The following is a 10420-nucleotide window of genomic DNA, read 5'->3' on the forward strand; positions in this document are numbered from 1 at the left end:
CATACCAAAAAAATGTTGGATGATCTTCCTGTCAAATAATGGGGTTTTCTATGGTTATTAGCATGACATTAAACTATTTACGTGTGAACGTGTCGAGCAAAAGTCCCATACGATTGGGATTGGATTGATGGAAAGCCGTTACATCTATTATTGAATAAATTGTTAAAGATATTTAACTAGAACTTTTATTTTTTTTATATAAAAACGACAAGGATAACTCGTTATTTGGTTAAAACTATTTTTATATTTTAAAAAGAAACACTTTAAGGCTGCGATTTTTCAATACTGATATTCGATACTGGATATTAAAAATTATAAAACTCGAGGTAGCGACGCGCTGACTGAATTCTACGAAAGAGAAATTAGATTGCGAGTTTGTCGAAGAATTCGTTTTACGATAATATATCCGGCGGGAACATATCCAGTGCGTCGAGGAGTTTGCGAGGACGCAACTTTGACTTGTTAGCGTAGTAGACAAGTAGTTGGAAATAGGAGTGTCGCTCTGCGAGAAATGATGTAAAGCGTATATACCGGCTGTAAACGTACACGGCAACTTCAAGCTACATCTCTACGGGAAAGGGATGAGACGCGTAATACGACGAATTCCTCGTGCGCGCGTTCGACAGAAGCTGCAGCTAATCGAGATAGGTAACATATATTACAAAGAATGAATTTAAAATCCTTAAGCCCGGGATCCCATAAATTATGTTTCGATAAGATTTATTTGCAGCAATCTAAATCTCCTGTCTCGTGCGCGTGCGTCACTTCTTCTCTTTTCCTCTCTTCCTCTTTAACCATATAGCTGCATATATATCTAAATGTCTTTTCCTACACTACAAATATTTGCCGCTGGCCGTGTTGTTTCGCCGATCGAAAATTAAACCAGTGGAAAACGTGCAAATTAAATCTGATTGAATGACCGATTTAATATTGATAGATCCTAATTAATTGACAGGCTTGTGTAAGTAACGAAAGCTTGTTTCTCGGTACTGAGAACGATCGAGAGAACCGTGAGCTCTGCCTCGTTCCCAACTAACGTTCGTCAACAGGCAACGAAATTAACTAAACGTGCCTTCCTGGGTCAAATGCATTCCCACTGAACACGTTTAATGTCGTCAATAAGACCAGGACCTCTCTCTCTCGAGAGAGCCGGTCCGGCGGTGACTAATCATTAGGGTCTACTCAGTTCCCGGGACGACTCGACTTCTTCCAAGGGTCAAGTGTCATGCAGCCTCGCCGTCGTCCACGTTCGCCGTCGTTGCCCACGCGACGAAATCGTAGCAGGCTTGCGCGAACGCACAGTTGCCATGCGAGATCCGCGATCCGCGGCGATCACGCGCGAAATCATCGAGATGTTCTGAATTCGCAATTGGCGACCTAAACTGATTTCGTGTGATTTATGCCGCACGTAAAGTTTCAAGATTGATTAATTATTGATTGTATATTTAAAAATTGAAAAATGACAAAATACTTTGTAAAAAAAGTGAATTAAAAGAAGGAAAAAAAATAATAAGAAAGTAAGGGTTAAAATGCACAGAAAAAAATTACTGTTGCCACAACATAATAGTTGTGTTAATTTTCGCCCATCAATTTAAAAGGGTTATAGGAACTAAAATACTTTGGAAGTGACTTATATAGTTAACTAAACTCTCAGCTTCAATGTTGTAACGTGCAACTATACCATATAGATATATCTCTCAATCATACTATTTGTTGTACCTACAGACCATATTAGAGAGATAACAATAATGCTTCGGTTGAGGCAACCATATATATGAAGATATTTTAACCGAATGTTATTTTTCCTGAGCACTACGGTTGTGACAACCATATTGATGAGCATACCTTAACAAATAAATGTCATGTATCATCAATATAACTTAAATTCACGTGCATTTCTTTTCCAAACATAGAGAATATTGTTGTAACATCCACAGAAATTTTTTCCGTGTGTTAAAGTAAAAAAAAATTAGAATTTAAATGAAAAATTCCAATAGATGTGTGACGTTTTGAACTTAAATTAATGTATGTAATACATGTATTAAATTAGAAGCTATTGTAATTATAATTTTGCGAAAAGGGAAATAATTACGATAAAAGCATTCGTTACGCGGCAAAATCGTACGCCGCGCGGTGCGCGTTGCATAATTATTTATTAATCTCATTTTGCCAGCAGCGTATTACAACGCATTACAGAGGAGGTTTCGCAATTCGACGTTGTCACTGCTATGAAAACATAATTTAATCTCACGAGGGTTGGACGCGATTTTGCAAAACACGAAATTATTCGACGGTGATTAATATCGAGAAATATCTGACATTTTGCCGCTCCGCTCTGCGTCGCGCAAACCTTTCAAACGGGCAAAAATCGAACGGGCTAATTTCGCGTAATTGCGAAGCTATTTATCGCGCGAATGAATGGTCCCGTTTTTCACACAGGAATCGCGTATCGCGATGCATGTTTTATCGACGCGCTCGTGCTTGCCAGCAGTCGTCGCGTCTTTCATACACGCGTGAAATATGGTGTGGCGCCGAGGTTTCATTTTCCACGGTATATTCATCATTTTCGAAGGGCAAGGAAGATGGAGGGGGGAGGGGGGAGGATGAGAGACGACGTCGACGTTCATTAATTAACCCGTCATTGTGGGTGCTTGAGAAAACTCACGGAAAAAATTTCCACCCTGAAACATACGCGCGCGCGCGCGCACATATGCATATTCCGGGGCGGAGAGACTGAAAGTCTTTCTATATACTCACGTAAGAAAGCTCCTTCTCGTTCGGGAAGCGAACAACGGGGCTCCTTGTGTGCCGCGGCGAAGTGTACGGGCGCTCTCCGTACTTTTAAGCAATGCTCGTAAAAATCGCGCCCCGCTCGCACGATCGTACGGTTCACGCGGGAAAAGAAGAGAATAGAGGAGACCCATATCAAGTTCGACGATCGCCAAGTGGACCCGGGCCGGAGGGACGACCTAGGACTTTTTAGTACGGGGGAACGAAACGCAGAAGTATATATACGAAATTAAGAGCGATGGGTGGGCACGACCTGAATTTGACGGTCACTTCTCGGCTGAATGGCCTGATGGAAGTCTGAAAGCGAGATTGATGATTGAAGGGCCCACTTGACCCCCGCGCGCGCAACATTTCTAACAAGTTCGAGGGAACCTCGCCGAGGTTGAGCCTCCTCGTTTGAAGTTTCTAAAACACTCGCGTTCGTCGCCTTTCCTGAATCACATTGCCGGGAAAAGAGCGGCCGCCTCTCCTCGGCAATCCTCCAAGAGTCCGCCACGCCGTTGCGACATTAATTTTCTTACTCGACGGAGGTGTCACGTGAATCATCGATTTAGACGTGAAGGTTAGAGGAAATTAGATCGTCGAAACCCGTTCGCTTTTGCGCAACCGGGAGAGACGAGTTTTTCTTGATTCACTAGGTTGATATATCCAATATTAAACGTGGAATGAGTGTTGAAATTAGAAAATTTAGTACAAAAGTCGGAATAGGATTTAATGTTGTACAATTAATTATACATAGTTAACTCTAAATTTCACGCATAAATTAAATATTTAACGTAAAACTATTAATTGTATATTCATTATTAATATTTATAACTAATATTCGATATTGAATAATTCACTATTATACCAATAATTGACTTTCGATAATCTACTGTATAATAGATTCAAGATTAATGTGAAATTAAAATATATATTGAAGTATCGATTAGTATCACCTCATCAAATAAATTTCTATAAAAATTCAAGGAAAATCGACTGTTCGACCTTCGACCACGAACGCGAGCGTGACGCAAGTCCTTTATCCGTTTGATTCTTTGTGCGGCCCAATAGCGGTCTGTAATGAAAACGCCACACGAAACAGTGATGAAACCGCCCGCGTCGGAAGATTTTTAGTAGACGCATCATCTATCCTCTATATCCGGATGAGAGATCGCTGTTGCGGTTTGTCGTGAGTCAGCGTGTGAGAATTTTATACACGATTCCTCCCAAGGTGGTTTCAGGTCGGCTTGTCACATTCAGCGAACCCCTGAATCCGCCAGTCATCGTGGTCGACGCAGAAGTCACCGCGGGAGGGGGAAAAAAGTGAATGAAATATGAGGGAAGGAAGGTAAACGATTGCGGAAGCATCGATCGCGCACGGCTGAGTCATCGATGCACGCGCGCGGATACCCGCTTTCGTGGGTATACCAGCTTGGTATGTGTGTTACACATCCGTCGCCTGCACGCGCTCCCACCGCGCTCTTTTATCGGGTAACAAACGATGAACGATCCTGTCTCTCTTTCTCTCTCTCCCTCCCTCTCTCTCTCTCTCTCTCTCTCTCTCTCTCTCTCTCTCGTGCGCGCGCGCGAAAAGGGACCGAAGGGACTAGAGATAGGCGGCGCGGGATTGGCCTCTGAGTGGCGTTTCCGAGTGCGGAAAGAAACAAGAGAGCGAGTAATTGGACAGGGCGACGACACGGCGCCAGGATCCAGTGACGTATCGAGACCGCGACTATAGTTCCGGTGGACGGTGGAAACTGGTTTAGGAATTTCTCTCCGTGTCGTCGCGCACGATGCGATCAAGGAATTTGATAATCTCTAAGAAGAGATCGTCTAAAAAGATATGCACACATTTAAATTTAAGCCTTACCTACTTTCAGTTTCAGAATTTATTTTCTTGAGTTTTTCTTGAGTGGAAACTCGGGTTAGACTATTTTTCCTCTTGAAAAAATTTAATATTCCAAATCTTCCAAGTATGTCTTTTAAGATAAAATTTAAATCTTCTAAATTTAATTTTGTCAACTCTAATAAGATTTACCTACTCTCAAATTAGACCGCTGCTGTTGCATCCAGCTCCTTTCACAATTACACTTCGCTGCAGAGATTTCTTTGTTCTTACATTTCTTCTTCACAGACTATACTTCAATGCTACATCGGAATCGATTAATTCTACTTCCTGTATTTCCCATCTCGTTTCTCATCTTTTTCACAAAACATTTCTCGTAATCGAGAGACTCATTAAGGCACGAAGATAATGAGCGCGGCGTTTTATCGATATACAGCGCCTAAATGGCGATGGCGGAAACATCGGTCGTACCGAAACGCAATTTCCGGCTTACACGGAGGTCTCTTTCTTCGGTCGTTCCGGCGAACGGCGCTTTATATTATCCACACATATTAATGCGTTTTCAATAATCCGAGATTTATGCACAGCCGCCGGGTGGCAATTAAATGAATTCACGGATCCATCGATCACGCCACCGCGAACACACCGGCGCGGCGCTTTTCTCGCACACGCGATATATCGAAAATTATCTCGTACGCATCGTGTCGCACGTTGATTTATCGTTCCAATAAAATGGATGACGATAAAGCTCGTGATTTTATTTCGATTATATCGAGTCATCGCACCGAGCCGATTAACTCGCGCGGACCTATCCTCTTTCCCTCTCCCTCCTCCCCTCGTTCTCTTCCTCCTCCCCGCGTATGTATTTCAATAGCAAAATTATTGAGCAACGACATATCGCCAACGGTTGAACGGATGTAATTACGCGGCCTGCCCGATAAATGAAAATTCTCGATTATTTTCGAGAAAATATGGAGTATCAAATAATTTTATAGGCTGGATATAAAAAGCGCGGATGAAAATATTTTGTTTGTCGAATATTTTTCAAACTTCCTCTTTTTACGTTCCAACGAAATTTTTATTATCACGCACAATTTTTACTTTCGCACTTGCGCAGCAGATTCTTATTTCTGTACGCCGATCGTACGGAATTCTCATTTTTTATATACCAGCGCGTTTGGATTTTTATCCCTTACATTAATCTATTTACTTTCGTACACGGATAAAATTTTTATTTCCATGCCGACGCAAATTTTATTTTCCCGCCAATGGGAATGCTTTGTACTTACGCGGAGGATCTCGTCTTTATATTTTCAATGCAATAAAAAGTAAAAAAATATTTATCTGTTATCGCGTCCACAAAGTACACGGATGTAACAAGATCATTTCTCCCTTTGTGCCGTGAAAATAATCTTAACGAAACGTATGTGAATAATAGAGGAATACGGACTTTGAGGAGAGAAAAAGAGAGATATATATATATATGCGCTCTCGGGTTTTTATTCGTTAATGCACTCGGATAATCCAATTATTTTTCGCCGCGACTTGGAGGAAAAACGAAACGCGCGCGGGATGGGTTTACGCAACAACGGGCGGAAATGGAATGGTTAACTGTTCCCTAGAAGGCTAGAAGTCAAGTCTTGCATCACACGCGTGCGGTAAACAACTGCGTGCGCTGCTGCACACTATATACACACACGTGCCAATTACCTGCGTAAGAGATATTAATGTAAACTGGCTAGCTGCTTGCAACCTTAATGGTTCGTATGGTCAAACTTAAAAGGAGGAACGACAAAGGCGGATTTTCTATATGTACTCGTATAACGCCTGGTTACGTATTCGGCCACCTTAATCATTTATTTCTTTGAAATTAAAAGAACTTTTCAACCGTGTATTTACGCGGTACAGTAAAAAAATAAATGAAAATTTACTGTTTTTCAATTACATTATTTAAAATCCTGTTAAAAATGTTAGTAAAATGGACGATTATTCATGTCAATCTAGCGTTACGGCAGACTTGATCGATTTCAATATATACGATATTATATGCACTCCAAATTCAAGTGTGTAAATCACTGTAGTCACTTTTTACGCATTTATACGCGTGTTATATTTTTACACATTTAAATGCATATTTTTACATGCTTAATTTTATAATAATATATGTAAGCGTGTAAAAAATATGCATTTAACTGTGTAAAACACAGATAAAATGTGTAAAAATTTAGACATATTATACACACTTGGATTTGGACAGTGTGTAAAGCGCAGTCACGTCATCAATTGATTTAACTGATTAATTTATACTATTTAATGATATCTGATAATGCGATAAAATTGAGAGAGCCTCTTTTACTATAATTATTTATAAAATTACCATAAAAAATAAAATGGCACGAGCGTAGGTACGAATATTTTACATTTGCAACTTGAAAGAGCTTCCATATTTCCATACTTTATACTTTCACAAAAGTTAATCTGATTATTAAAGTATCGTGGAATAAAGGAACAGGTTTGGAATCTCCCGCGATTGCTCATTCGGCTGACCTGCATACCTTAAACGTGTTCGTGTCGTCGAATGTCATTAAGGCGCGATTACGCGTCCGGCGAAATATTGCCGTCGCGAGGAAAGCTTCAGCGCAGAAGAAGAGTACAGGAGGAGCATAATCGAGTGCCTGTGTCACGAAGATTACAGCCGATTACAGAAAAGGAGAGATTGAAGTGAACACACATCGGTATATTGCTCGAGGCCGTCATTTAATCCCTGCACGTTTGACAAAGGAAAGAATACGTGATACAGCGGAATCTGTTGACTGATACGGTGAAACGCAAGCGTGTTAAAACTCAAGACGTGGCGTTTCAATCTTTCAAAAGTGTCTACATAACAAACAAGAAAGTGTGTAAAACACGAGCAGTAAAAAAAATTCAAAGAGAATATACGTGCTATTATACTATTCTATTTGAGAGAGAATTAAGCCAACCGATCTCACTTATTTCAAATTGTGACGCCTAAATCGTTGTCCATGAAGTTTCTGCGAAAACTTCGGGCTAAGCGTGTCTAACTTTTGTTCGTAACCTCGTTATCGGAGTTTGCAAGAGCCATTTTCGGATGCGGATACACGCGCAAAAGGCAGAATTATTCGGCGGCGAAACTACATCCGCGACTGCATAAAACTGCTTTCAAGTTTTCGCATGTGTGAGCACCCGAGGATTTATCCTTATAAACAAGTTTTCCCCTCTTCAACGCGGCAAAATCAAATTTGGAATGAGTAAAGTTTATGAATATAAATCTGATTATAGCCGCGATAAACCGGAGAGTAACTTAATTCTCCTTTGAATTAAATACCGCCTTATCCAGTTTCGTTATTTAACTTAATTAAGAGAGCAATTCCGAGAATATCCAAGATAAGATATTCTAGGAAAAAATTCTAATTTTACTTCCATATAATTACATTAAGCTTTGATTATTTTTATATTATACTTCAATAAAATTTTAAATAAATTAATCATTATGCTTTCAAAAAATAAATCATATTATTGTTACTTGAATTATAGTGAAAATTCTATGTTAAACATCGCCTCAGAAGATAAGATCTAGTTTTAAAACAACAGTTGAAACATATCGAGAAACAAATTTTGACATAGTTTTAATGGCAAAACATTGATGTGGCAATAAAGAATTACTTAATATGTTAATTTAATTATTTCGCAGTAAAATTTATCGTTGGAAACTGATGTAGCTGGAGCATGGAAAAAGACTGGGGTCAAACTGGAGCGTGAATGGAAAAAGACGGGAAGCAAGCTCCTATTTCTGTTAGGAAATTACAAAGTTTTGCCGGACAGCCGTCACAACTTTGCAGTGTTTTGCAGCCAGCGAACAGCGTGATTCGGAATATCCATCGAGAAAGTTCCGCAATAACAAAGAGCAAGTTATTGGAAAATATTCGAAAGACTCTGCTGCCAAACTGCTACGACAATAGCAACCGAATGCGAGAAAGAAAAGGAGGAGAGGAAGAAAAAGACTGCACCTCTATTGTGCCGCGAAACAAAGCTGGACACGAAAGAAACATAATCGTGAAGAATAGTGTAACAAATGAGATATAAAGAACAAAAGAGAGCGATATTTCCTAATACTTTAAGCTCCTAGAAGAGTAATACAATCCATTTGCAATAATCTTCATTTATAAATAAGCTTAAAAGTTTGTAATTTTCGTAGATGTAAAAATTTTTTACAGAAAAATGTATTTATTTTAGAAAAAGAAAGAGAGAGAGAGAGAGAGAAAGAAAGAGAGATGCTTATATATAAATATAGTTTACAAATCATTCAAAATTGCTTACATACATTTAAAAAATTATATAATAAATTCGTAAAAGTATAAAATGCAATTTCGAACTTACAAGCAATCACTACAAATTTGCGAATTAAGTTTGTTAATTTTTCTCGAATTTATAGATGTATAGACGGTCTAGAGAGAAATTTACAGTTAAATCGAGTTGATTCCATGAAGAATGCAATGCCACAGAGAAGGTCGGAGACGGACGAAGCGCGCTTTGTAGCAGCGAAATGGCAGAGAGGCGATCGAATCGACTCGCCTTCACTCGCCTCCACTTGTAGTTGCGAAATTACACAAGTGATTAAAGATCAAGCGTGCGGGGAAAGCCACATCGAGAGTCCTTGCAAGGCTGTCACTGAGAAGTAACAAATTCCCGTGGAATTTACCAGACAATTCCAGAATGAAAGATGGGATTTGAGATTAGAATAATAGCACTACACAACTCGTAATTCGTAACTCCAATTTGTAAAATAAAAATAAAGGATCACAGGAGCAAAATAAATGTACGTAATTAGAGCAAATGAAGGAAATTTTTTTTTGTTTTATGTTATTTTTTTATATAACATCTCTAAGTAGAACATTAAAATATCTATAATGTTTTTATATTCTGCGTTTTGTAATGACACTAGTATTTTTAAATGATTTGATATATATTTAATTTTTTCATTATATTAAAATTCAATCAGTTATATAAAATTGTATTTTACAAGAAATTAAATATCTGAATGATAGGAAGAAATAAGGAGATATTCACTGTTAAATCTATAGTGTCAAACTGAATTTAAGTCGCCACTGCTCTTACTTAATAAATAGTTCTTTTTTACTAAAACAATGGAGTTAAATAATTTAAAACAGTTCAAATTTAAATTCCATTGTTTTAAATTCCATTGTTTTATTTAAAAATAACTATATTATTTTAGTTAAAAATAACAATTTATTAAGTAGGAACAGTGGCGACTCAAATAAGGTTCAGTTTGATACTGTAGATTTAACAGTGTTTGAGTTAAAAAAACAACAAAGTTATGAGAGAAAAGGTGAAAGTTGTTCAAATTTACGATTCCAAACTCATTGAAAACTATTATCGTTATACCATCTAAATCTCATACATACTGTATGATCTTGCATGCGTGAGATACCTGAGATTTAAACTTTCCTTGTTACATCACCGTCGTACTATCGTATCACCGAAGTCGCCATGTAAGTCTAAAAACGCGCCAAGTGTTTTTACATAATTATTTTATTAAGATTTAATTTTTTCATTTTGTATTGTAAGTATATACATGTCACTCGAGTTGTAAATTAATCATTTTATGAGAGTATAATTTGACGCCAATTATTGACAACAAATATTTTATACAAACGGTATGCACAATTTTTATTTAACTTGACGCCACTTGACTGATATCAAATCTTTTATACATGTAATATTAATTGAATAATAAGACGCTGTACATAATTTTTATTTAAA

The 10420-nt window shown here is 38.1% G+C and overlaps 1 protein-coding gene and 1 long non-coding RNA gene across 3 annotated transcripts in view; one reads left to right on the forward strand and one right to left on the reverse strand.

Moving 5' to 3' along the window:
• LOC105455525 (stromelysin-3-like) overlaps positions 1–10420 on the reverse strand; it is a 223223-nt gene that overhangs the window by 172051 nt on the left and 40752 nt on the right. The gene's annotated exons all lie outside the window — the stretch shown is intronic.
• On the forward strand, positions 7265–9450 carry LOC105455523. Its single transcript, XR_975123.1, has 3 exons — positions 7265–7887; positions 8331–8817; positions 9072–9450. It is a non-coding gene; the product is annotated as an uncharacterized LOC105455523 (long non-coding RNA).

Source organism: Wasmannia auropunctata, unplaced genomic scaffold (genome assembly GCF_000956235.1).
Source record: "Wasmannia auropunctata unplaced genomic scaffold, wasmannia.A_1.0 LD335900.1, whole genome shotgun sequence".
Lineage (NCBI taxonomy): Eukaryota > Metazoa > Arthropoda > Insecta > Hymenoptera > Formicidae > Wasmannia > Wasmannia auropunctata.